This window comes from Ovis canadensis, chromosome 7 (assembly GCF_042477335.2).
Source record: "Ovis canadensis isolate MfBH-ARS-UI-01 breed Bighorn chromosome 7, ARS-UI_OviCan_v2, whole genome shotgun sequence".
NCBI lineage: Eukaryota > Metazoa > Chordata > Mammalia > Artiodactyla > Bovidae > Ovis > Ovis canadensis.
The window spans coordinates 111,873,483-111,898,695 of NC_091251.1; the positions used below are offsets into that span (position 1 = coordinate 111,873,483).

General features: G+C 46.6%; 1 protein-coding gene and 1 long non-coding RNA gene across 4 annotated transcripts in view; one reads left to right on the plus strand and one right to left on the minus strand.

Annotated features, from left to right (window-relative positions):
• Positions 1 to 25,213, minus strand: part of EFCAB11 (EF-hand calcium binding domain 11) — a 173,643-nt gene that overhangs the window by 1,983 nt on the left and 146,447 nt on the right. The window contains exon 6 of one of the 3 annotated variants that reach the window (XR_011258381.1): positions 11,994 to 12,139. The exons of the other annotated variants lie outside the window; for them this stretch is intronic. The gene's annotated coding sequence lies outside the window, so the exon portion shown is untranslated. The remainder of the gene's footprint in view (positions 1 to 11,993; positions 12,140 to 25,213) is intronic. 3 annotated transcript variants of the gene reach the window in all.
• Positions 6,675 to 24,649, plus strand: LOC138443965 (uncharacterized). Its single transcript, XR_011258383.1, has 4 exons — positions 6,675 to 7,051; positions 7,248 to 7,348; positions 7,433 to 7,572; positions 23,791 to 24,649. It is a non-coding gene; the product is annotated as an uncharacterized lncRNA (long non-coding RNA).

The following is a 25,213-nucleotide window of genomic DNA, read 5'->3' on the forward strand; positions in this document are numbered from 1 at the left end:
CTGTAATAGTTTTAAAGCAGGCTTTTAAAATATTGAATTCTAAAATAAACTTTCTGAATATTTCATGCCAAAGTCTCTGAAGTCTATAACGGTACGGGATAGAGTGATAATAATTTTTCATTCTTTTGAAGAAAAGAAAAATCCCTACTTCTCTGCCCCAGGGCGAAACCATGTTGCAGTATGTTAGTGTAAAATGACGGCAGACTGCAAGGCCCATTATTCTTGCTGCTTCTTTTGGTGAAATATACATGACAATTTCATGCTGTACAGGACCAAAAGCGGAATGTCGGATCTCTTCTAAGGGATTAGAAATAATCAGTATCACATGTTACTGACTACAGAGTATAAATCATCCCCTTTATTAAATTAGATAATTGAAGATTCTTAATATTGCCTAAGTATTTTTTCCCAAGGAATTGGATTAGATAAATGACCTTTTTTTCTTTCCACTCTGAACTGGCATGATTGAACTATAAATCTCATAGGGTGAGTTAAGTGGATAACTTAGAAAAGTAATATTTAGGATAAACTGTTTCTACATATGTGTGTGTGTGCATTTATTCACTTATTGAGATGCTGAATACTTGTAGAAAAGGAAACCCCTTTGCCTGATTCTCTCAGTAAATAACCTTTTTGTAATTGCATTAACTTTTTATTTTTCTTGCTATCTTTGCCAAAGCTTCCCATCATAAAATGGTTACAGTATAACCAAGAGGTATTAGAATGGGAAAGTTTATTCATAAAGCTTAGAGTGGCATTTTTATAATGAATGGAGGAGCGTCATGTTTATATTTAGAATGAGACATGGTAAAATACCGTCTCCTCATCACATACATATCATGGTCATCTCAGGGAGAATGAAGAGGAAATTCACATTTCAGAGCTATACTTTTAAAAGCTAAAATACTGTTTTTCATTGCAGATGGCATTATTCTAAACAAGGAAGCTCTCACAGCACCCACACTCAGATTGCTGTGTGATGGAAGAGCAGATGTGCTGGTGGGCAGTCGGTGGTGCTGAAGAGATGAAGCCAACGTCATTATGCAAAAAGGTTCATCGTTTCTGTTTACGCTGTTTAACCCTGAAAAGAGTACACTCTCCTTCTGAAACCAGAGTGCGCTGTCTTGGCATCACTGACACACATTCAGCACTGAAATAGTCCACCTCCAACTAGAAATAAGCGCTGGGAAGGCAAGAACTTTCTCTTGTTTGCTGCAAGGTTCCCATCTCTTGGCCCACAGTCGGCAATGACTGTTTATAGAGTGAAGGAATTTGTGGAATAAGGGAACCTGCGGAGACAGCGGATGGCACTGTGGAATACCCACCGCCTCTCCGGAGGTTTGGGGGGATTAAAGAAAGTATGTCCTCATTGTTTGAGTCGAAATCCTAGGCAGAGACATAACACTCTGATGGTGGCACCTAGGAGCTATCGCTCAGGGGCCCGTAAGGAATGTTCAGTCGCGGTCTCCATGCCCAACCGCATTTTGTAAACACAGACCAGACGCAAGAGAGTCCAAGTGAGAGATGGACTCCAAAAACGGAGGTTGCCCAGAAGAGCAATGAACGGGAGGAACCCCTTGAGTGTCAGGCTGAACTATTAAGAGACAAAGAGCGGGAAGCTGGAAACCATAGCAAAACACTGGACACGTCTGCATCTGACCTGCCCTATAGCTGAAGCCCAAGCACTTGAAGCCACTGAAGTAACCGCTCTTTTACTGGACATAGGAATATATGTCTATATATATACACACACACAAATGAAACAGAAGCCTGAATACACACACACACGCTTCCCTAGTGACTCAGTTGGTAAAGAATCTGCCTGTAGTGCAGGAGACCCTGATTCGATCCCTGGGTCGGGAAGATCTGCTGGAGAAGGGGTGGGCTACCCGCTCCAGTGCTCTTGGGCTTCCCTGGTGGCTCAGCTGGTCAAGAACCTGTCTGCAATTCGGGAGACCTGGGTTGGGAAGATCCCCTAGAGAAGGGTAAGGCTACCTACTCCAATATTCTGGCCTGGAGAATGCCATGGACTATACAGTCCATGGGGTTGCAAAGGGCTGGACATGACTGAGCACCTTTCACTTTGATACACACACACACACACACACACACACGGGCTTATATTTCACAGCTGGCTTTTTAAAGGAGTGAAGTTTATAAAGATAGATGAAGGGAAAATAAATAAAGCCATGAACAACAGTAACTGCTTTCTAGCCATGTAAAGCCAGTTAAATTAAAGACTTTTTGATTTGTTTGTTTTGAGATGCAAATGGAGAGCTGGAATGGGCCTGGGGAGTAGGAGCTCCAGAGTGGAACCGCTCTGTGTCACTCAGCATGAACATTCTAGGACCATCTGGGTGGAGGAGATGACAAGAAAGACAAGAGAGGGAGTTCCCTGGTGGTCCAATGGTTAGGACATCGACCTTCCAGTTCATGGGGCACAGGCTCGATCCCTGGCCAGGGAACTCAGATCCCAAATGCCATGTGGTGAGGAGAAAAAAGAGAGAGACGGTGCAAGAAGGGCCTACGGACGGGTGGGGAGGAGGCTGGGATGTGATGAGGGGAACTGGCCCAAGAGAGGCCCCGTGCTCAAAAGGCCCTGAATTAACTGCTACCTTTCTGCGGACTCTGAGGTTGGTTGCGTTGCGTGTCATAACTTCTCTTTATCTTCTCCAAGGACTGTGACAGCCACACAGACTGAGAGGGGATGGTGCGGTTGGGGTGTGCACCGAATCTGGCACAGAGGATGGAGTTCAGCGATGAGTTCAGTCTGAGTGGGTGTGGTACAGAGCAGGAAAAGTCAGTGTGGGGGTGGGAAGATGACCCACCAACTGAACGAGCTCAGAGAGAAAGGAGAACTCAGAGCCACAGGCCTTCCAGAAACTTGCAAAAGCTTATAAAGTGCTGTAAAATTCCACAGGGAGTGGAATGGGAGTTCCAGGCAATCCTATCTGGACTTTGAAGGGCAGAGGACCCAGGGCGACAGTGCGATACACTGAGAATTTCAGGCGGGTCTACACTCTCCATTCAGCTGAATCCCAACAGTTTTCTTATCTGTTAAAATTCCGACATTGTTTGGACTTGTCAGATAAGTGGTTATAATTACTTCTATCACCACAAGCTTTAGCATTTGTCTTTGTACATCCTGATTTGTTAAGCAAGATTCTCTCTCCTTTTGGGATGTGGCGTGGACCTAGCCCAGAAGAGATGTTTCCCTGGGATCGAGAGGCTAAGTGGTCCCTACCTTGAAGGAGCCAGGGTTTCACACTGTGAAATTTTTATTAAGCTCAGCTGTACTGCTGCTCTAACATTATATTCTAGAGAAAAACAGGTTGTTTTTAAATTTTAAAAAGACATAAACAGCAAATGTTTCTCACAAGTAGTACATGTTCCTTGTGCAACAATATTTACATCATACCGATTTCTTTTAAGGGGCTTCCCTGCTGGCTCAGAAGGTGAAGAATCTGCCTGTAATGCAGGAGACCTGGGTTCAATCCCTGGGTCAGGAAGATCCCCTGCAGAAGGGAATGGCAACCCATGCCAGTATTCTTGCCTGGAGAATTCCATGGACAGAGGAACCTGGCTGGCTACAGTCCATGGGGTCACAAGGAGTCGGACACAACTGAGGGGCTAACACTTTTAACACTTAATTTCTTGTAATGTTTTGAAAATATTTTTCATTGTAAAATAATTCACAAGTGCCCCATTGCTAGGTCTCCAAATTCAGATTTCAAAGCAGAGTATGTGCTTTTGCTAAAGTTATTTTAAAAAAAAGGGGCGGGGGAAGGAGAGAAACAAACAGGGAAGGAATTGAAACATGGAGCATTCTCTATTGAAATGATGTAAAGACTATAAAAGTGATGCTTTTATGTGGAAACAAGAATAAATCCTATGTGTATTATAACTGTAACCTCATACACATTTATATTCATTTGGGCAGAAGTGGAAGATTATAAACTAAACACAAATTTGTTTTATGGGCTGTCTTGGATTAAAATATTCTTTAGTATTGATATCTTTTTCAACTGAAGGAGTATTTCCTTTCTTTTTGGTCTGAATTTTCTAAACAAGTGACCTTATTTCACAATGTCTAAATCTTCAGTACAGCAGGATTTCTCAATCTCGATGCTGTTGACATTTGGGGCCGGATCACTCTCTGCCATGAGGGCTGTCAGGCCTGTGCACTGTAGGGTGTTTAGCAGCATCCCTGGTTTCTATCTGTCTGATGTCAGGAGGACCCTTCCCCACTGGGATAGTCAAAACTGTCTCCAGATATTGCCAGGTGTCTCCTGGGAGGGTCGCGGGACAAAACCATCCCTGGTTGAAAACCACAGAGCTAGAATACATGAACTGTGAACTTCCAGATGTTCAAGCTGGTTTTAGAAAAGACAGAGGAACCAGAGATCAAATTGCCAACATCTGCTGGATCATAAAAAAGGCAAGAGTTCCAGAAAAACATCTATTTCTGCCTTATTGACTATGCCAAAAGCTTTGACTGTGTGGATCACAATAAACTGTGGAAAATTCTGAAAGAGATGGGAATACCAGACCACCTGACCTGACTCTTGAGAAACCTGTATGCAGGTCAGGAAGCAACAGTTAGAACTGGACATGGAACAACAGACTGGTTCCAAACAGGAAACGGAGTAAGTCAAGGCTGTATATTGTCATCCTGCTTATTTAACTTCTATGCAGAGTACATCATGAGAAACGCTGGACTGGAAGAAACACAAGCTGGAATCAAGACTGCCAGGAGAAATATCAATAACCTTAAATATGCAGATGACACCACCCTCAGAAAATGAAGAACTAAAGAGCCTCTTGATGAAAGTGAAAGAGGAGAGTGAAAAAGTTGGCTTAAAACTCAACATTCATAAAACTAAGATCATGGCATCTGGTCCCATCACTTCATGGGAAATAGATGGGGAAACAGTGGAAAGAGTGGTTGACTTTATTTTTTTGGTCTCCAAAATCACTACAGCTGGTGAGTGCAGCCATGAAATTCAAAGACACTTACTTTTTGGAAGGAAAGTTATGACCAACCTAGATAGCATATTCAAAAGCAGAGATGTTACTTTGTCAACAAAGGTCCGTCTAGTCAAGGCTATGGTTTTTCCAGTGGTTATGTATGGATGTGAGCGTTGGACTATATAGAAAGCTGGGCACCCAAGAATTGATGCTTTTGAACCATGGTGTTAGAGAAGACTCTTGAGAGTCCCTTGGACTAAGGAGATCCAACTAGTCCATCCTAAAGGAGATCAGCCCTGGGTGTTCATTGGAAGGACTGATGTTGAAGCTGAAACTCCAATACTTTGGCCACCTGATGCGAAGAGCTGACTCATTGGAAAAGACCTTGATGCCGGGAGGGATTGGGGGCAGGAGGAGAAGAGGACGATAGAGGATGAGATGGTTGGGTGGCATCACCAACTCAATGGACATGAGTTTGAGTAAACTCTGGGAGTTAGTGATGGACAGGGAGGCCTGGTGTGCTGCGGTTCATGGGGTCGCAAAGAGTAGGACATGACCTAGATAGGATGTTGAAAAGCAGAGACATTACTTTGCCAACAAAGGTCCATCTAGTCAAGGCTATGGTTTTTCCAGTGGTCATGTATGGATGTGAGAGTTGGACTGTGAAGAAAGCTGAGCACAGAAGAACTGATGCTTTTGAACTGTGGTGTTGGCAAGACTCTTGAGAGTCCCTTGGACTGCAAGGAGATCCAACCAGTCCATTCTGAAGGAGATCAGCCCTGGGATTTCTTTGGAAGGAACGATGCTAAAGCTGAAACTCCAGTACTTTGGCCACCTCATGCGAAGAGTTGACTCATTTGAAAAGAGCCTGATGCTGGGAGGGATTGGGGGCAGGAGGAGAAGGGGACAACTGAGGATGAGATGGCTGGATGGCATCACGGACTCGATGGACGTGAGTTTGGGTGAACTCCGGGAGTTGGTGATGGACAGGGAGGCCTGGTGTGCTGCGATTCATGGGGTCGCAAAGAGTCGGACACGACTGAGCAACTGAACTGAACTGAACTGAGCGACTAAACTGAACTGAGAGGAGCCAAAGGTGGAGCCGTTCTCTGGAACATTCCAGCTAAATCTACACTCACTAGAAAACTGCTTTAAAGACATCCCCTGGCCCCAAACAAGTGCTTTGGGGGCAGGGGAGGCACCCGTGTTTCTTGGCTGGATTGGGCAGATGGTTGCCTCAGTGCGCTGCCCCGCCGACACCAAGGTTTTGATGGAGCCCAGAGAAGACCTCCGGGGAGGCAAGCCCTCGGGGGTGATAACAGAGCCAGCGGCGGGCACGTCTGCGCAGCGCACAGGCCGGCAGTCGGCAGTTGCTCTGAGTCACTGGGATAGTCACGCGGGTGCTGGAAGTGGACGGCCCATTTCGCTCACCTGAAACATGGACGAGAAATTCAACCTGGAGGCAAAGACTGAGATGAGGAAAGTTTTCTGAGTGGAACCTGAGGGGCGGGGGGAAAGGGAGAGGGGCCCTCTTTCTCTCTGATTGGTCGCGGAGTAATTTAAAGGAAAAAAGTCAAAACTGCCGCTCTGCAGCGCTGTCATGCTGACTGAACGGTGGGGGCCACAGCGGCGCTCCCAGCGAGGCGCCCCGCCGCGCGAGCGGACGGCCATCTTGGGCGGCGCGCCCGTCAGCCCGCGAGCGCCCTGCCCTTCCGGCCGCCGGCGCCGCCCCGGCGCGCTGGCCTCCTCGCGAGGAGAGGCCGCGGGGCTCGGCGGCCGTTCGGTCGGCGACGCGTGCGTGAACTCTGCCTTGTTAAAGACGGGCGAGAAGCGAAGCCACTCAGACGCACGGAGAGCCGGAAGCAGCCTCCAGCGGGCTTCCGGCCTTGGGCGGCCCCCTGCGCGGCGGTGTCTGGCGCCTTCCCCCCCGCGCGGCCGCACGCCTTCCCGGCCGCCTCTCTCGCATCTTCTGCCGCAGTGCCTCCCGTCGCCGCGTGCCTCCAGCCGTCCGCCAGGGCTCTCACCCCGGGGCGGCCCTCGCCCGCACAGGCGCGAGGATGAAAAAAGCGTCAACGCCCCCGAGGTGATTCTTGACCCGTGAGGGGACAGGTGTCAGTGGACAGTCACTTTCCTTTGGTCCGTCTGGGGTGGCTCTCGGGACTCGGGGAAGCCCTCCTTCACCTCAGGCCTGCCCTCACTCACCGGTCCTCCCTTGCTCCCGAGGTTGTACCCCAAACACGCAACCTGCGCGTAGCCCTCATCTAAAGCTCTGCTTTCAGGAAGATCTCAGGCTGACACAGAGGAAAGTTTGAGAGAAGAAGTCCTCACGGGCATTTAAATTTCCATCATGGGTAGCATGTCACAGCAGAGTCTCGTTCAGGTAACAGGGAACTCACTATTGAAACAGATCAGTTTCTTCTCTTTGGGAACTGACTTTTAGAGCAAATTAAATATTGCCTTTCAGAAGAGCTCTGAAGTTTGAAGTTTCAAGCAATTGAAATGCCAAGGACAGCCAGAAAAAGGGGATCTTCTCTTCATTGTCTGATGTCACGCCTTATTTAATACTGTTTAGTCTGCCAACAATACGTGGTATTTCGACCTTAGGTGAGTAGTTTAGCTCCTTTTCACTCTCTGCCATAAGGGTGCTGTCATCTGCATATCTGAGGTGATTGGTATTTCTCCCGGCAATCTTGATTCCAGCTTGTGCTTCTTCCAGCCCAGCGTTTCTCATGATGTACTCTGCATAGAAATTAAATAAGCAGGGTGGCAATATACAGCCTTGACGCACTCCTTTTCCTACTTGGAACCAGTCTGTTGTTCCATGTCCAGTTCTAACTGTTGCTTCCTGACCTGCATACAGATTTCTCAAGAGGCAGGTCAGGTGGTCTGGTATTGCCATCTCTTTCAGAATTTTCCACAGTTTATTGTGATCCACGCAGTCAAAGGCTTTGGTATAGTCAATAAAGCAGAAATAGATGTTTTTCTGGAACTCTCTTCCTTTTTCCATGATCCACCCTTATGGCAGAAAGTGAAGAGGAACTAGAAAGCCTTTTGATGAAAGTGAAAGAGGAGAGTGAAAAAGCTGGCTTAAAGTTCAGCATTCAGAAAACTAAGATCATGACATCTGGTCCCATCACTTCATGGGAAATAGATGGGGAAACAGTGGAAACAGTGTCAAACTTTATTTTGGGGGGCTCCAAAATCACTGCAGATGGTGATTGGAGCCATGAAATTAAAAGACGCTTACCCCTTGGGAGGAAAGTTATGACCAAGCTAGATAACATATTCAAAAGCAGAGACATTACTTTGCCAACAAAGGTCCATCTAGTCAAGGCTATGGTTTTTCCAGTGGTCATGTATGGATGTGAAAGTTGGACTGAGAAGAAAGCTGAGCGCCAAAGAATTGATGCTTTTGAACTGTGGTGTTGGAGAAGACTCTTGAGAGTCCCTTGGACTGCAAGGAGATCCAACCAGTCCATTCTAAAAGGAGGTCAGTCCTGGGTGTTCTTTGGAAGGACTGAGGCTAAAGCTGAAACTTGAATACTTTGGCCACCTCATGTGAAGAGTTGACTCATTGGAAAAGACCCTGATGCTAGGAGGGATTGGGGACTGGAGGAGAAAGGGATGACAGAGGATGAGATGGCTGGATGGCATCACCGACTCAATGGACATGAGTTTGGGTGAACGCCAGGAGTTGGTGATGGACAGGGAGGCCTGGCGTGCTGTAATTCATGGGGTTGCAAAGAGTCAGACACGACTGAGCGACTGAACTGAACTGAACTGAGGATCGTGTATTCCTCAATGTATAAGTGTTCTTCTGCTTTCTGGACACAGAGGTATAGCTATGGACTGGTCGTGGGCGGGTGGTGGGATTGGCCACTTAGGATGAACTATGGAGGATAAAAGGCAGGCCAGGAAGAAAGGATGACACAAGCCAGGCAAAGCTCTGGCCTCCTTAGGACCAGGTTCTGCGACTAGAAGAGAGATAGCGCATGCTGTCGGTACTTCCCCGTCACCTGTGCTACTCAGCTGCGTGGTTTGGGTGAATGGATCCCCACCCCAAGTTCCAGAAGTGGGATCCCACTAGCTTAAGCCAACCAGTTTAATCCCCCTGTCCTTACCATAGTGACTGGTTTGAGGGATCATTGGCTACTTAGGACATGACATTCCTCCTCTGACCACTGCTGATGGGTAAAGAGTTGTGTGCATATGTGCTCAGCGGTCAGTTGTGTCTGACTCTTTGTGACCCCATGGACTGTAGTCTGCCAGGCTCCTCTCTCTTCCTGGGGATTCTCCAGTCAAGAATACTGGAGTGGGTTGCCATTTCTTATTTCAGGGGATCTTCCTGACCCAGGGATTGAACATCTCCTGCGTCTCCTACATTGGCAGGTGGATTCTGGGTAAAGAGTTGGGTCAGTCATAATGAAGCCTGGGCATTTTGTCTGTCAGCTAAGAAGAAGCTCTCTCACTGGACAGCTGGGATGCAGAGATGACATGACCTTACAGCAGTCACTTTCCTGACACAAGAGTACAACTTCCATAACAGTTCTCTGAGTCACTGATCTAAAAATTTATGCATCTGCTTTTCATGGTCAATTATCAGCCTGAAAATGGTGCTACATACCGTGAAGGGAAGAGTCAGAAGAATTAGAGAGTGAGTTGGAGCCTAGTCAGCCAGGCCTGAAGCATGCCCAGTTTCAAAACTCTTAGTTACCTGATCCAATAAATTCCCTGGGTTGTTAAAAGCAGTCTAAAAAGTATTTCCTGGTATGTGCAAATAAAAGCATCCTGACATGTCAGGTATCCCACCTGAAACCTTTTCTAAACTTTGCAATATCTGGCACTTGGTAGCTATCGAGGAGACACTCATAAATTCAATATTTTTGAAACAATTATTCCATTTTGAAAGAAACCCTGAAATAATTCAGATTTTCCCTTTGGGTGCTATCTGACGATGCTGAATTAGTCTCTACAATTCTGCATTCTAAAGAAGTTACTTTCTCACTGCAATCCAACAAAAATCTTTGTTTACACTGCCTTAGCTGTGATTATGAGCTGAAGGAAGCTATTGATGGGACCAATATGGTTGTTTCCTGAACGGTGACAGAACAGATTCTCCAGTCCAAGGAGAAAAAAAGAAAAAGGGATGTGAGATGCAGTCACAGCTGGCAGAGTGACCAACCATAAATAATGGCTCAGTTTTTCCTATTTACCAGGTTTTTAAAACAAGGAGCCTTATTTAAAACTAGAGGCATTTTAAAAGGAGGAAAGAATGTACTTTCAGAACGTGTGATTATTGACTACTTGTGCACACGTGGATAAATGCAATCAACATATAGCCCAAAGTCTCATTTCTGGCAAAGAGTTTCATATTCCTTCTCTATCAAGTGTTTTAACAGAACCACTAATACATAGTGACATGATCTTTTTACTCAGTTTGAGTCTCTGGAAGAGAAATTGTGATGGCAGAAAATAGCTTATATCAGAGAGCTTTAGGGGTAAAGAACAAAAACCAAAGTGAGTCTCTCTGAACTAATAATAAAAAAATCTGGTTCCTATACTTTTGGGTCACTAGGTCCTCTGTTCCTGCCGCATGCCATATCTGTCTAAGAGGCCTGCTCTCAATACAGCAGGGAGTGATGTGGCCCACCAGAAAAGGCCCAGGAGTGAGGTTTTGTCTCAGCGAGGCTGGGTGACCCTGGGCAAGTGTCTCAGCTGCTGTGAATTCCAAGCTTCTAGCTGGTCAAGCCGAATGGCTGGGCTATGATTGCTACGCTGATACAGCTCTGCATTTTGACAAATCTACACTGGATCTCATCTGCTACCAGTGTATTTTACCAGAAGTCTAAAATGGCAAGCCACCCCCCAGGCATTTTTAGCTTTTAAAAAGTAGTTTTGAGTCTTCAACCCTGCAGACAGGTGTAAAGATCCCTAAACATATATAAATAGGGGGAAAAAATGATCCTGCCTTCAACAGTGTGAAATATGAATGGAGAGAAAGCCATGTCTATTTCAAATATATAATCACTTCAGCTGAGATATCTAGTATCATCGTGGACTTGACTATGAGATAAAAGAAGTGGGCCAGAGATGGCAATCATTTAATCTCTTAAGAACAGCTCTTCTGAAGAGCTTTTCACACTGTGCTCCGTAGACTTCTGGCAGGTTATGATCTGGCTAGAAAGAAAGCATAATGATGAGGAAAATTGTGTTTTCACTAACACATGCTTTTCCAGTTCAAGTCCTTCCACAAAGGAGGCAATAAGATGAACTCTGACCACTTTAACAGATGGCGTAATGGGTCTGTGCACAGATGTGGCCTCTCTGAAAACAACAAGTTCATAGCCTTGATTGGAGGTTTAGGAATGAGCTGAACTTTCAAGTGTGATGTAGGAAAGATTACATACTTCCAGACAAGAAAGCTGAGTATTAGCGGGTTCAGATGCTCGGAGAGATGAGCTAAAAGAATAAAGCTTAATGAGCTTCATTTTGCTAATGCAACAAATAGAGTTGAAGATGAAATATGAACTCTAAACATCGAGCCATTTATAAATGCCCTGCTGATAATGCTGTTAGCCCCTGTTGGATAGGGAAGCTTGCTTTTTCAAAAGCATACTTCCCCGGAGTCAGAAAACACCAATTGTCAGGTGATGCTCATTTTCCCCAGTAGTATGAGGTTTTCGAGTAGAATATATCTTTAATAATACATGATAGGGGGACTGTGGGATTTTTTGTTTACTTATTTGTGCTTTCCTTTTTTAAGGAAGACAGAGAAATAGACTCTAAAGTTTATCTGGATAAAGAAATATGCCAGGAGAATATTTTTTCCAAAAAATAATAATGATATCAAAACAAAATATAAAGCCTCAGTGTGCTTATGGCCCAGGAATCAGTGAATGAGAATGGCATCCAGATACACATATATACACACACACATACATGGGAATTCAGCAGTGATCAACAGAGGCATTTCAAGTTGGTGGGGATAAAACAAGCTGGTAGGAGAAGGAGCTGGGATCACTGACCCTCTGTTTGTCCGTCCTGGGATGGCTGGAGTCTGTTTCCATGGCGGTCTGCTATGTGGCCAACAAAACTTGTTTCCATTTCTTCCTGAGAACATAGCTAAGCCACATTTTCCAGCCTCCCTTGCAATGAGATGCCACTGGGAGTTCTGGCAACAGAATGATAATAATATAATAGTACAGAAAGAAAGACTATCCATTGTTCCTTCTAATCAAAAGCCCTCACATTTCAAAGGAGTGTACAGGACCTGACAGTCACCCCAGGGACTGTGGCATGGCCAAATCCTGAAAGATATTCTCATCCTGTGTTAGCAGAGATGCACCAGTAATCCGAGGGATTAATTCTATATATTAATAACTTGGTTATAGGAACATTGCTTGAAAATTCTATCAAGTCAGGGCGTAGTGTTATTTTTCTCACTAAATGAAGAGTACAGGGATTTATAAAAATTAAAATTTTTTAACTGTTCACACTACAGCTCTAAATAATCCATGTGGGAAAAATAAGATTCCACCTCCCAGGCCACTTTTCAATGACGTGCATCACTGAGCCAATGGAACGTCTGGCCTTACTTCTGCATAATTATGATAAATTATTGATGGCTTTGCTTACAACATACTCTCAGCATGTGAAAACTCTGCGTCTGTGGACAATAATAAGCAACATAAAAAAAGAAAAATGAAACATTTCATAGTGAAACAATTCCCTCAGATTATCAGAAGTACCCTGTTCTTCAAAGGCCACCTGTAACGGCAAAGGCACATGAGGAATGAACACGAGGGCTTTTCCTATGAGAATTTCAGCCGGGAAAGAGATGAAGGTTCAGAGGGCACATAGCAAATGTTTAGAAAGTTATGAAATGCAGAGAGAATGAACATGGCCAAATCAATCAAATGCTAGGCTAAGATCAAGGGACCGCCAAGTCCAAGCGCAGAGAGAACACTTTAGCATTGAAACCTGCTAGAAGGCAGGACTTCTTTTCTTTCCCTGAAAGAGTAACTCCCAAGGTTAGCATGAGGATGGGGGAAGAAGAAGGGATGCACCTCTTCCCCCAGCCTTAATGAGGTCCCACAAAGTGCACGACCCTCTTGTCCTGACAGACCTCTCCCCACCTGCTCAGGACTGACAATCCACTCCCCAGGGGGAGGCCACAGTGCCGGAAGCTGGCATGACGTTTGCCTTCCAGAGTGGGTGGGAGGGCCAGGGAGAGTCTTCAAAGGTTTTAGGCTGAGAACACAAGCTGGCTCCTGGTGGGGTTTCAGTAATGTGTAAATCACATTAGGAGTGTGAAGGTATGTGTGTATGTCAAGGTTGGGGTGGGGCTCTTCCTAGCCTTGGGAAGAAACTGGACTTGCCCATAAACAGCCCCAGCAATACAGATTTTAGGGATTCAAATTACTGGCCGCATCCAGTGTGACATTTTCCTCCCATTATCCAGTCTCTCCTGCCTCCAGGCAGGGCCACATCATTGATTATGGAATATTCCAGCCACTAAAAAAGATCCCGATGATCATTAAAGACATTAAGTGCTGATCGGTGCTGGCAGAGTGAGTTAAAAGGTTCGTGCCCTTCTAGTAACAACTCCATGCGGCTATTTCAGGATATTTATTAAACAAATTAAGTATTTACATTATGCTCCAGGACTGTTTTTTCAGTTTCCTAGAATTGGGGGCTGAGGACGCACTGACCCACTCCAGTGTTCTTGCTGGGAGAATCCCAGGGACGGGGGAGCCTGGTGGGCTGCTGTCTATGGGGTCGCACAGAGTCAGACATGACTGAAGCGACTTAGCAGCAGCAGCTGCATTAGGCAGGTATCAGTGGGGTCCTCGTGCCCACCTGCACACAACTTTTTTATGTAGCTGAACCAAGGGACCAGGAAAAATTCATCACGATCCCAGGTGTTTTCCTTCTGGGTATACAGACTATGTCTTAGAAAGTGGTGACTGAGGACTAGAGAAAGGGGCTTAGTTAGTAAAGAATATCTCAGTTAGTAAAGAATCCACCTGCAATGCAGGAGACCTGGGTTTAATCCCTGGGTTGGGAAGATCCCCTGGAGAAGGGAAAGGCCACCCACTCCAGTATTCTGGCCTGGAGAATTCCATGGACTTCACCCCATAGTCCATGGGGTCGCAAAGCGCTGGATATGACTGAGCGACTTTCACTTTCACTTTCAAGGACTAGAAAGACAATTAAGGAAATCTCCTTCAAAGCCTAAATGAAATGGGTCTACTCCAACAATCCCCCCCCAAACTAAAAATGTTAATGCCATAATGATGATGAACCTAATCTAAACGTATTTTCCTACCCTACGGCGCTATGGTTTCCTGTGGTAAAGGGATCTATGGTTTCAAATACAGTGATAGCCCATGAAGGTCAGGCCATCTGCACTATATTATTATTAGTTTTCCTCCTCACTTGACTGTCAACTTGCAGTTCTTACATTTTATTACACTTGACTCTCTGTGTGGTTCTTAGAGTTGACACAGTGCCCGGCACACACTGATCCAAGGAATGCGTGCTGTACTGAGCGTGCGAATGGGAAAGTTTGGAAACGGGAGGAAAGCAGTATCACTGACTCTCTAATAGTCTTAAGCCAATTACTGTGATCACTGTGGCACTTTGCTTTCTGATTAGGGTAAGAAATTCTGCATCCTGCTAATTTAAATGTACTAGAAACATTTACCCCCCTATCATTATAGTCTTGATTATTTCCACTTTAATGGATGTATATGATTTCATCCTCTGGAGTAGCAAACGGCAACCCACTCCAGTATTCTTGCCTGGACACTCTGTGGACAGAGGGGTCTGGTGGGCTACGGTCCACGGAGGCACAAGAAGATGGACACCACTGAGCAGCCGAGTCCACGTGACATTACCAAATGGATCTATAATAATGTGCATGTCTGTTGGACTTTGGAAATGCCCCAGGCTTTCTGCTTTTGTATCTGTGCCAATGAACACATCCATTAAGAATCCTTTCTCTTAGAAATAGATTCTTGAGGACTTCCCTGGTGGTGCAGTGGATAAGAATCTGCCTGCCGGTGTCAGGGACATGGATTCGATCTCTGGTTGGGGAAGATTCCACATGCCATGGGGCAACCAGGCCCACGTGATACAACTCCTGAAGCCTGCGTGCCCCGAGCCCGTGCTCCGCAACTGAAGAGTAGTCCCTGCTCGCTGCACCTAGAGAGAGCTCACAGAAAGCAAGCGAGACCCAGCACAGCCAAAAATAGATATGCAATTAAATAAACACTTGAAAATTATATTATGGCACCCCACTCCAGTACTCTTGCCTGGAAAATCCCACGGATGGAGGAGCCTGGAAGCCTGCAGTCCATGGGGTCGCTGAGGGTCGGACACGACTGAGCGCCTTCACTTTCACTTTTCACTCTCATGCATTGGAGAAGGAAATGGCAACCCACTCCAGTGTTCTTGCCTGAAGAATCCCAGGGACGGGGGAGCCTGGTGGGCTGCTGTCTATGGGGTCGCACAGAGTCGGACATGACTGAAGCGACTTAGCAGCAGCAGCAGCAGCATATTAAAAAATAGATCGTTGAGTTCATTTATTTATTCATAAGATATACCCTAAAAGCCACTATGAACCAGGAGCATTAGGTGCTGAAGATGTAGGGGTGAGCCAAAAAGAAACAGGGTCCCTTGCAGCTTTTAGTCCAGCCAGGGAGAGAATCAAATGATTAGACAGGACGTAGAGTCACCAGTGTGCTGAGCGCCCTGTGCCCTGTGTGCTGTGCTTAGTCACTCACTCGTGTCTGACTCTCCGCGACCTCCGTGGACTGCAGCCCGCCAGGCTCCCCTGTTCATGGGGATTTTCCAGGCAAGAATACTGGAGTGGGTTGCCATGCCCTCCTCCAGGAGATCTTCCCAACCCAGGGATCGAACCCAGGTCTCCTGCATTGCAGGCAGATTCCTTACCATCTGGGCCACCAGGGAAGCCGAGCACCGTGGGAGAGAGACAGAAGGCGCCACGAGAGGGCAGGATAGAGGAGCCGGGTGCAGAGGTCAGGGAAGCGGTCCCTGAGGAAGCGGATGGGGCTGAGATCAGAGTTAAGACTTAACAGGGAGGTGCAGGGCAGGGAAGAGCCGTCCAGCAGAGACGACAGCATGTGCAAGGGCCTCGAGGCAAGAGACAGCAAGTATGTTCAAGGAACTGGAAGAAGCCGTGCCCCCAGCGTACACGTGATGAGCATGGAGTCCAGTGACCCTGCAGGGTGACTGAGATCACTCAGGGCCTGGTGGGCCACTTAAGGACTCTGGTTATAATCCAAAGGGCTATAGGAAGTTGCTGAACTGCTTCGAGGAGAGGGCTAACATGCTTAAATCAACATTTTGAAAGTGCATCCTTGCTGAGGTAGGCAGAATAATGGCCCTCCAAAGATGTCCACGTCTGAAACCCTGAAAAATATAGTTAGGTTCCATGGGGAGTGGGGAGAAGGTTGTATTAAGAGATAGAATTAAGGTCATTGACCTTACAATGGGAGGTTATTCCTAGACTCTCCAGGTGGGCCCCATGTAATCTCAAGGGTCCTTAAAGGTAGGGAAGGAGAAGGCCCAATTAAGAGTCACAGAGAGACTGGAAGATGCTAAGCTGCTGGCTTTGGACCTGGGGGAAGGTGCCGTGAGCCAAGGAATGCAGGTGGCCTGCAGAAGCTGCAAGTGACTCTTCCCCTAGAGCCTCTGGGGGCAGTGTGGTCCTGCTGACATCTTGATTTTGGCCCGGCAAGGCCCATTTTGGGTTTCTGGCCTCCGGAACAGAACGCTGACAAGTGTGTGCTGAGTCACTACGGCTGGGGTGATTGGTTGTGGCGGTCATAGGAGATTAATACGAGGGAGGAGGGCGTGAGTTTGGCTTTGGACAGTTAAGTTCTGGATGTCCTCAGCGAAAAGAGTATGGACATTTGCGAGTATTCATCTGTTAGCTACTTTCCAATACGTTGTTGTTTAGTTGCTAAGTCCTGTCCGACTCTTTGTGACCCCATGGACTGTAGCCCGCCAGTCTTCTCTTTCCATGGGATCTCCCAGGCAAGAATACTGGAGGGGGTTGCCATTTCCTTCTCCAGGGGAGGTTCCCGATCCCGGGATCAAACCTGTGTCTCCTGCCTTGGCCACTGAGCCACCAGGGAAGCCCTTCTCTAAGAAGTGACATGGTAGTTTCTTTGGCCACGCCCACAGAGTATGGGGTCTTAGTTCCTCAACCAGGGATAGAACCTATGACCCCTGCACTGGAGCATGGAGTCTTAAATCACCGGGCTGCCAGGGGAGTCCCATCAGTTACATGATTTTTAAATAAATCTGACTTTTCAGGATTCCAGTTTTACGTTACATTTAAAGTCGGTTCTACTTCTAAATCTCTGAGTGTATAAGCTTGAAAAGAAACAAACATATTTTTCCCTTAGATTCTTGTCAGTACTTGGCAATCTTTGGGGGAAAAGTGATATTAAAAACAGTGGATCTAAACTAAAGGGGGAAAAGATTCCATTAAAAAGGTAGCCCATATATAAAATTATCTTAAAATACTTTAATAAAAAATGCATTGAATTTATATAAAGAGAACTACAAAATTCCATGGAGACATACAAAAGGATATTTTTAAATGTCCATATGTGTATTTCTGGATGGGAAGATGAACGCTGTAAAGATGCCAAATTCTTCCCAATTAATTTATAGATTGAGTACAATTTTTATCAAAACCCCAAAGGGAGGCTTTGGAACTCCACAGAAATGATTCTACCATTCATCTGGAAAATAAACAGGCAGGAAGAGCCGAGAACAATGTGAAAACAAGAAATTCCAGGTTTCGGAACCTATCAGAAGAACTGGGGTGGGGGAGTGTGTTCCTGGTGTTAGAATGTGGGAAGAGAGAGGATCGCAGCCAGGAAAGATCCCTAGTCTGTAAGAGAACTCGAAGCAGAATGTGATGACCGAGGCATTTTATATGAACGGAGAGTCTCTATTGTAACCAATGATAAAGGGGAAACGGGCAAGCAAATCAGAAGCACAAATGTTTAGCTCATGAGCCCAGGCTAAACACACAACTAAATCCCAAAGCACCAAACAATCTGAAAATTCAAGCCAGCCAAGAAAACGGACGTGGGTGTTAACCTGGTCTCTAGATGCAGAAAACCTTCTCAGTACAAAAACACTGGGGAAAAATTGTGAAGAAAAAGATCACGAGTTTGAATACATGAAAACTTAAAATTTTGTGGATCAAAAAAGCATTATAGAAATTAAAGGAAAACAGCACACTGGGAAAATAGCTGTGATGAAAATGGAAATGGGTAAATATTCTCACACAGAAGAGAAAATAGTCAAATGACACGGATAGATAATTCACAGAAGGAGGACCAGAACGAGCTAATCAACACGTGCAAACGTTCAGTATTGCTACAATCAGGGAAATACGAAAATGAGATACTGTTTTCACCTATTAGCTTATCAAAGATTGAAAAATAAATAGCATTCAGTCATCAGTGAGAGCACAGAGGGCGGATGCTGAAAGAGGCAGTGTCGTTTTCAATGAGGCAATTTAGTAAGAAGAGCCAGGAGTCCTAAAAGTGGAAAAAAGCAAGTCCACGCTCTCCAGTATGGTCCTTCCCAAACTGGGAACGTCTCTGAAGGAAGTAACAGTGTGAACAGATACGCTGATCTTGGGGCTGTTGGTGGGGCCTCCCAGGTGGCACTCGTCGTAAAGAGCCCACCTGCCAGTGCAGGAGACAGAGAGACGGGGGTCTGCTCCCTGCCAGAAGGCGGGCACAGCACCCCACTCCAGCACTGCCTGGAAAACCCCATGGACAGGGGAGCCTGTCGGGCTACAGTCCACGGGGTCACAGAGAGTCAGACAGGACGGAAGCGACTTCCCAGGAAGGCGGGGCTGTTTAGAAACTGAAAATGCCAAAACGGTGGAAAAGCATGGGGCCTAAAATTCATTTATTTTAACAAAAATGTGGACAGCAACAAAAAAGACTACATACTGAAATATTAACAACAGTTGTTCTTGATTTGCTAGGAATGTGGTTGGTTTCTATTCTCTTTTTCTGACCTTTTTCCATTTCGGAAATAACTGTACAAGGAGTATTTGTTACTTTTGTAAGCAGATCTCTTCCCCCACCATCCACATACACAAGAACCGCTCTCCCCAACCACACACACGCACACACACACACACACGCAAATGCCCCAGCCGTCAGCACACACATACACGCGCACGCACACACACGCAAATGCCTGAGCCATCGGCACACACATGCACACACGCACACGTGCGAGCCCTCAGCGCGTGCACACACACGCAAAAGCCCAAGCTGTCAGTGCACACACACACGCAAATGCCTGAGCCGTCAGCATACACACACACACACGCGTGCAAATACCCCAGCCGTCAGCGCGCACGCAAATGCCGGAGCCATCATCGCGCACACACAGACACAGACACACACGCGAGAGCCCTCAGCGCGCACACAAACACGTCTTCTCCACCCTGCCAGCTTCCCATTGCTCGCAGTCATTAGCTCAGGGAAAGCTCATGGTTGGTAAAATCATCCTGTGAGTGATGGCCAACAAAGGGAAGACACTGATGAGCGCTTGGAGGGCTCAGGCGGTGTGAGTGCACAGGAAAGGGAGGAAAGCAGCGAGGCTCGGGACGGCACTGGGGAACGGGCACCGGGGCTCGATCACGGCCCGCAGGGCGCGGCCGGCACACGTCCCTCCGGGTTTTCCTTCGGTGACTGCGTGGCTGACTGTTCAGCGCACTTGACATTCTTTACAATAAATACATCCCCGGACGGAAGTCTTCCTGAAATCAGCTCCCAGCTGGGAAGGAAAACAAAACAGAACCTTTTCTTAGCTTGGATCAAACCGCAGGCACAGGGAGGAAGCGAGCCTGACCTTCGCGCTTGGCCTTCTCGCCTCTGGGGCGACGCACAGAAGAGGCGCGCCGAGATGGGGGCGTGCGTGTCTCCGCGCCGAGACGGGAGCCTTCGTGTCTCCGGGCTGAGATGGGGGCCTTCGTGTCTCCGTTCTTCCCTGTCCGTCTCTGCACCCCCACCCGCCCGCCCGGCGAGCTGGACCTGCCCCTGTCCCGCCGTGGGGTTAGGGTTAGGGCCCGGGGTGCAACCCGGTTCCACCCTCCGCCCCGAGTAAGAGCAGGTAGGCACGCTTTTCCTTTCAGAGACTGTAGAAATCACTCAGCTCACTCTTTCCATTTCATGGAGGAGGAAAGTGAGGCTCAGAAGCGCCAGTCAGCTTTCCTAAACTTGCACATCCAGCTGGCGACAAAAGCAGATCAGAAACGCGAGTCCCTTGATACAGAGCACAGTCCTGTGCACAGTTAATGGTAATCCTGGGCGACCGGGACACCTTTGTCAGGAATCCACGTGGCTCCTACTTTCGTTGTTTAGTGGCTAGGTCCCCTAGGACTCTTTGCGACCCCATGGACTGGAGCCCACCAGGCTCCTCTGTCCACCGGACTTCCCAGCAAGAATACTGGAGCAGGTGCCGTTTCCTTCTCCAGGGGATCTTCATGACCCAGGGGTAGAATCCACGTCTCCTGCCTCGGCAGGCGGTTTCTTTACTGCTGAGCCACCAGGGAAGAGAGGCTGTATTTTACAGAGAAAGAACACCAGCAGCTCAAAGCTCCCTACGCCCTGCATGTGGTGCCAGGAGCCAGGCTCTGGAAGTCCTGTCCCAACTCCTTGATGATTCTCACTGTATGTGTGGACATGGGATAAACTCTGGGATGAGGATCCTTTGTTGTGCTATCAGCCAAGCTGTTCACAGCCTCGCAGAATTACTGGCTGAGCAAGACCTGGGCCTGGAATGCCCTAGACCATGACATCACACTGAGTGTCCTCCCCAGAGCTCCAGAGAACATTCCAGTAATTTGGGGCTGGGACAAGAAAGCACAAAAACATTTCAAAATATTAGTGATTCAAAATTACGTAGTTAGTGCATAGCTGAAAATTTTCCACTGAAGTTCTTAATCACGTTTTTTCAGGTTGTCCTTAAGAGAGAGCCCTTAGCAAAATTTGAGTTTACGAGAAGCACTGGCATCGAAATTAGAGGAATTCCATCATAAAATGTTTTTTTAATTACATAAATAGGTATAGACTTGAGTTTTGAGCACTGGTGAGGAAGTGAACGGTCAGAGGCGAGTGAGTGCTCCTGGAGCGTCCTGGAGATTAGAGTGCTGATCGATTTGACGGAGCATCCAACTGGAAGAAGAAAAAGTGGTGAGGACCAAGGGGAAGTCGAATGAGCAGACCAGAGACAGCGTCGAGGCCGGCAGAGAGTGTGAGCGCTCCAGGAGCCCGAGCTCCAAGACGAGTGAGCGAGAAGCCCTCCCCAGAGCTCAGAGCCAAGGACGAAACATCTGCGAAGCAAAATGGAAAGAAACCAAAACCAACTACGTTCTTCCCATAATAGTAACTTGCCCCTCATATACTTTGCTGATGCTCAGTATATTAGAAGACTTCAAGAAGAATTTTACAAAATCCAGTGTACATGCTTGACTTTGGATTTGTGAAAACTAAACAGAAGCCTTAATGATATTGTTCTCAGTGGATATATAGATATTAGTGGCATGTTTCCTAAAAGCAATCAAAACCAAGGTACTCTTCATCACACACATTATTTAATAAACTATTAGAGGGTCCTGCCATGGCAAAAAGGCAAGAAAAACAGGTAGGAGAAATTAATAGGAAAGGAATATCACTAATTATGGAAGTCATGCTAATATAACCCAACAAACGCAAAGGAAGCTACTAAAAATTGCTGAAATAAAATACTTCAAGAATATTTACCATGTAAAACACATTCCAGGACAACAATAGCATTCCTTTTCAATGACAGTAATTAATATTTTTGTTTTGAAAACAGATTTCCCTTATAACAAGGGCAAAATATCTTTTCTTAATATACTTTCATTGAGTACCTACTTGGTAACTAACCTGAGAAAGCAATACATAAAGAATTCTCAAAACTCAATAATAAGAAAGTAAACAACATAATAAAAGATGGGCAAAAGACTTGAACTAAAGAAGATACACAGGGGCTCCCCTGGGAGTCCAGGGGCTAAGAGTCCATGTTCACAATGCGGGGGGCCCCGCCGGGCCCCTGGTCAGGGAACTAGAACCCAGATGCCACATCTAAAGGCCCCTCCTGCTGCAACGATGAGCTGGTGCAGCCACATAAACAAATAGAGAAAAAGAAGACACACAGATGTGAAATAAACTCATGAAGAGAGTTTCAGCGTCACTGGTCACTAGGAAAATAGGACTAGAAACCACAATGAGACAACCACCGCGCGCCTTAAAGAATGGCTCCGTTTACAAAGACCACGTACCGACGAAGACGCAGAGCAACTGGAATTCTCATGCACCGCTGGCGGGAATGCAAGCGCTTTGCTAAGGTTGGCAGTTTCTTAAAACACTAACCACGCGCACCTACCATATGATCTAGCCATTCTGCTCCCAGGTGCTTGCCCAAGGGAGGAAGCGCACATGCGGAGACGCGCGCCTGAACGGCACAGCGGCTTTGCTTGCCACCTCCAAAGCCGAAAAGCCAGGGCCACCAACATGTGGATGCATAAGCCAGCTCTTGCACGTCAATAAAATGAGACATTCCTCAGGATTAAAAGGGGATGGACTGCTGATAACATGGATACATCTCAAAGTAATTAGGCTGAGTCAAAGAAGCCAGCTCAAAAAAAGAGTACATATTGAGTGAGTCCATTTATATAATATTCTAACAACGGGAACGAATTTGCAGTGTCAGAGAACACTTCAGTGATTTCCTGTGAAGAAGAAGCAGGAAAGTGAGAAGGTGTAGGAGGCTGGGATTGCCAAGGCATACATTTGATGGTGGTGACTATCTTAATTATCTTGGCTGTAGTGATATTTCATTTGATATACATCTTAAAAACTACTAAACTGTATACTTTAATTATGTGCAGTTTATTACATGTCAATTACATTGCAATATAGATGTTGAAAAATGCTTTAGGTAGAAAATCACTTATACTATCATCTTTTATAATGGCAAAAACCCAGGAGGAAATCCAAGTGCCCCACAAAAAGAAAACAGCTCAGTAAACTATGGTTCATCGATTTATCATAAAGCCTTTCTGTTGTTAAATAACGTATGTGGTGCCATGTAGCTATAAGTTAGTATTCTCTCATAGTAGGATATGAAACGATACATATAACATAACTACAAGTATACAAAACCCTGTGATTAGATGTGGCTGAAGACTGAAAGAGGCCACGGAGAAACTAACAGTTGTCATCGCAGAGTAAGAAATCATATGTATAGCTGTAGAGTTGTTGAAATACATTTTTCCTTTTTGAAAAAGAATAGGAAGTTTGGTTTTCAGAGTTTTGTTGACATCTTTCTAAAGCTCTCTCTAAAGTAGTCAGTAAGGTCAGGGACTTGTCTGGTTGCCCAGTGGTTAAGAACCTGCCTTGCGATGCAGGGAACATGGGCTCAATCCCTGGGCTGGGAAGTAAGATCCCACACGCCACGGGGCGCAGCAACTCCTTAAGTCCACGTGCCCAGAGGCCCCGCTCCGCAGCCAGAGAGAACCCCTTCCTCCCCGCGACTGCGCAGGCCTGCACACAGCCACGAAGACCCTGCATGCCAGAATAAATAAATAGAAGGTCTTAATTTTCTTTCTAAAAAATAAAAACGTATTCAGGAAGTTCAGCAGTAAGGAGACAAAGAAACCACGTGAAATTTCGGTGTTGACTCTCCAGCAAGGTAGTAATTCTTTGCCTCTTTTCTCTCCAGGCCCTCTGCTCCATTCCCACTTGTCCCCTACTGCTGGGCGTCTCTATCCCCAGGACACTGCTTTCTTCACAGCCTTGCTGCTCTTGCCCCAGCTCCGTCACGATTCTGCACACTACGCCTCCGTCTCCATGCTGCCTTCAACACAGACTGCATCGCCCATTCCCCGCATTAAAACCATGAGAAGACGCCCGCGCTGCCCATGAATACGGTCAGCTACTTAGCAGCAGCCTCTCGCGAGCCACCGCAACCTCTGCTTCACATCATTTCCTTATTCCCGGAGTCTCGTTTCTTAGTCCTTAATTCCTAGGCACCACCCTAGGTTCTGGGAGTATAAAATGAACATTATTATTTGTGTGATGGCTAATTTTTCGTACCACCTTGGCTAGACTGTGGGGCCTTTCTGTTTGCTCAGACACCAGCCTAGGTGTTGCTGGGAAGGTTAATTTTTAGGTGTGACTAGCCTCTAAGTCAGGAGACTTTGAGTTGGCAGGTTACACTCCAGGTTGGGTGGGACTCATCCAACCCTTCGAAGCTCTTATGAGAAAAGAGTGAAGTTTCCCAAAGAAGAAGTGATCCCGCCTCCAGGAGGCAGTCTAGTACCTTGTCTGAGGGACTTTCTGGCAGTCCAGTGGTTAAGACGCCACGTTCCACGGCAGGGGCAGGGGGCAGAGACAGGTTCTATCCCCGGTCAGGGAACTAAGGTCCCACATGCCCTATGGTATCGCCAAAAAAGAAACAAATATAAATTAGAAAAAGAAAAGAAACCTTGGCTGAGCCTCCAGACTTCCCTGTGGACTGCAGCCTTGCCAGCTCACAATCATGTGAGCGGATTCCTTAAAATAAATCGCTCTCCAAATGCGCACGTCTCCTATAGTTTCCATGTCTCTGGAGAACTCTAATGCCTTAATGGTTCCTGCGTGTATGGAACTCGACGGCCAGCCCAGGAAACAGAAATATACGCAGAACTTAGAAGGCACCAGAGTAGCCCTTCTGCCTGAAACAGTGAAAGACACGTTTCACAAAATGGTTTTCAGGGATTGGACAGCGAAGAGCAGGGCCTGTGATTCTGGAGAGGAAAAGCAGAAGCGAGCCCGGTGACTGTCCTGACTTTCTGCCTAGAGGTGCCTCCAAACCGGGATGCAGGGGAGGAAACGCAAGCGGGGGAAAGCGGTCGCCCTGAGCTGAGGAGACAGAGGTCAGAGTTCAGGGCACGAAAGTGAAGCCGCTCGGTCGTGTCTGATGCTTTGCAACGCCATGGAGTGTAGCCCGCCAGGCTCCTCTGTCCGTGGGCTTTCCCACAGAGCACCTAACGTATTCCGCACCAGGGGCATGTCATTTCTTAAACACCTCTCTCCTCTGCGTGATGGAATTATTTTCAGTAAGAATCATGTAATAATCAGCAATAACCATTATGTTCTTGATT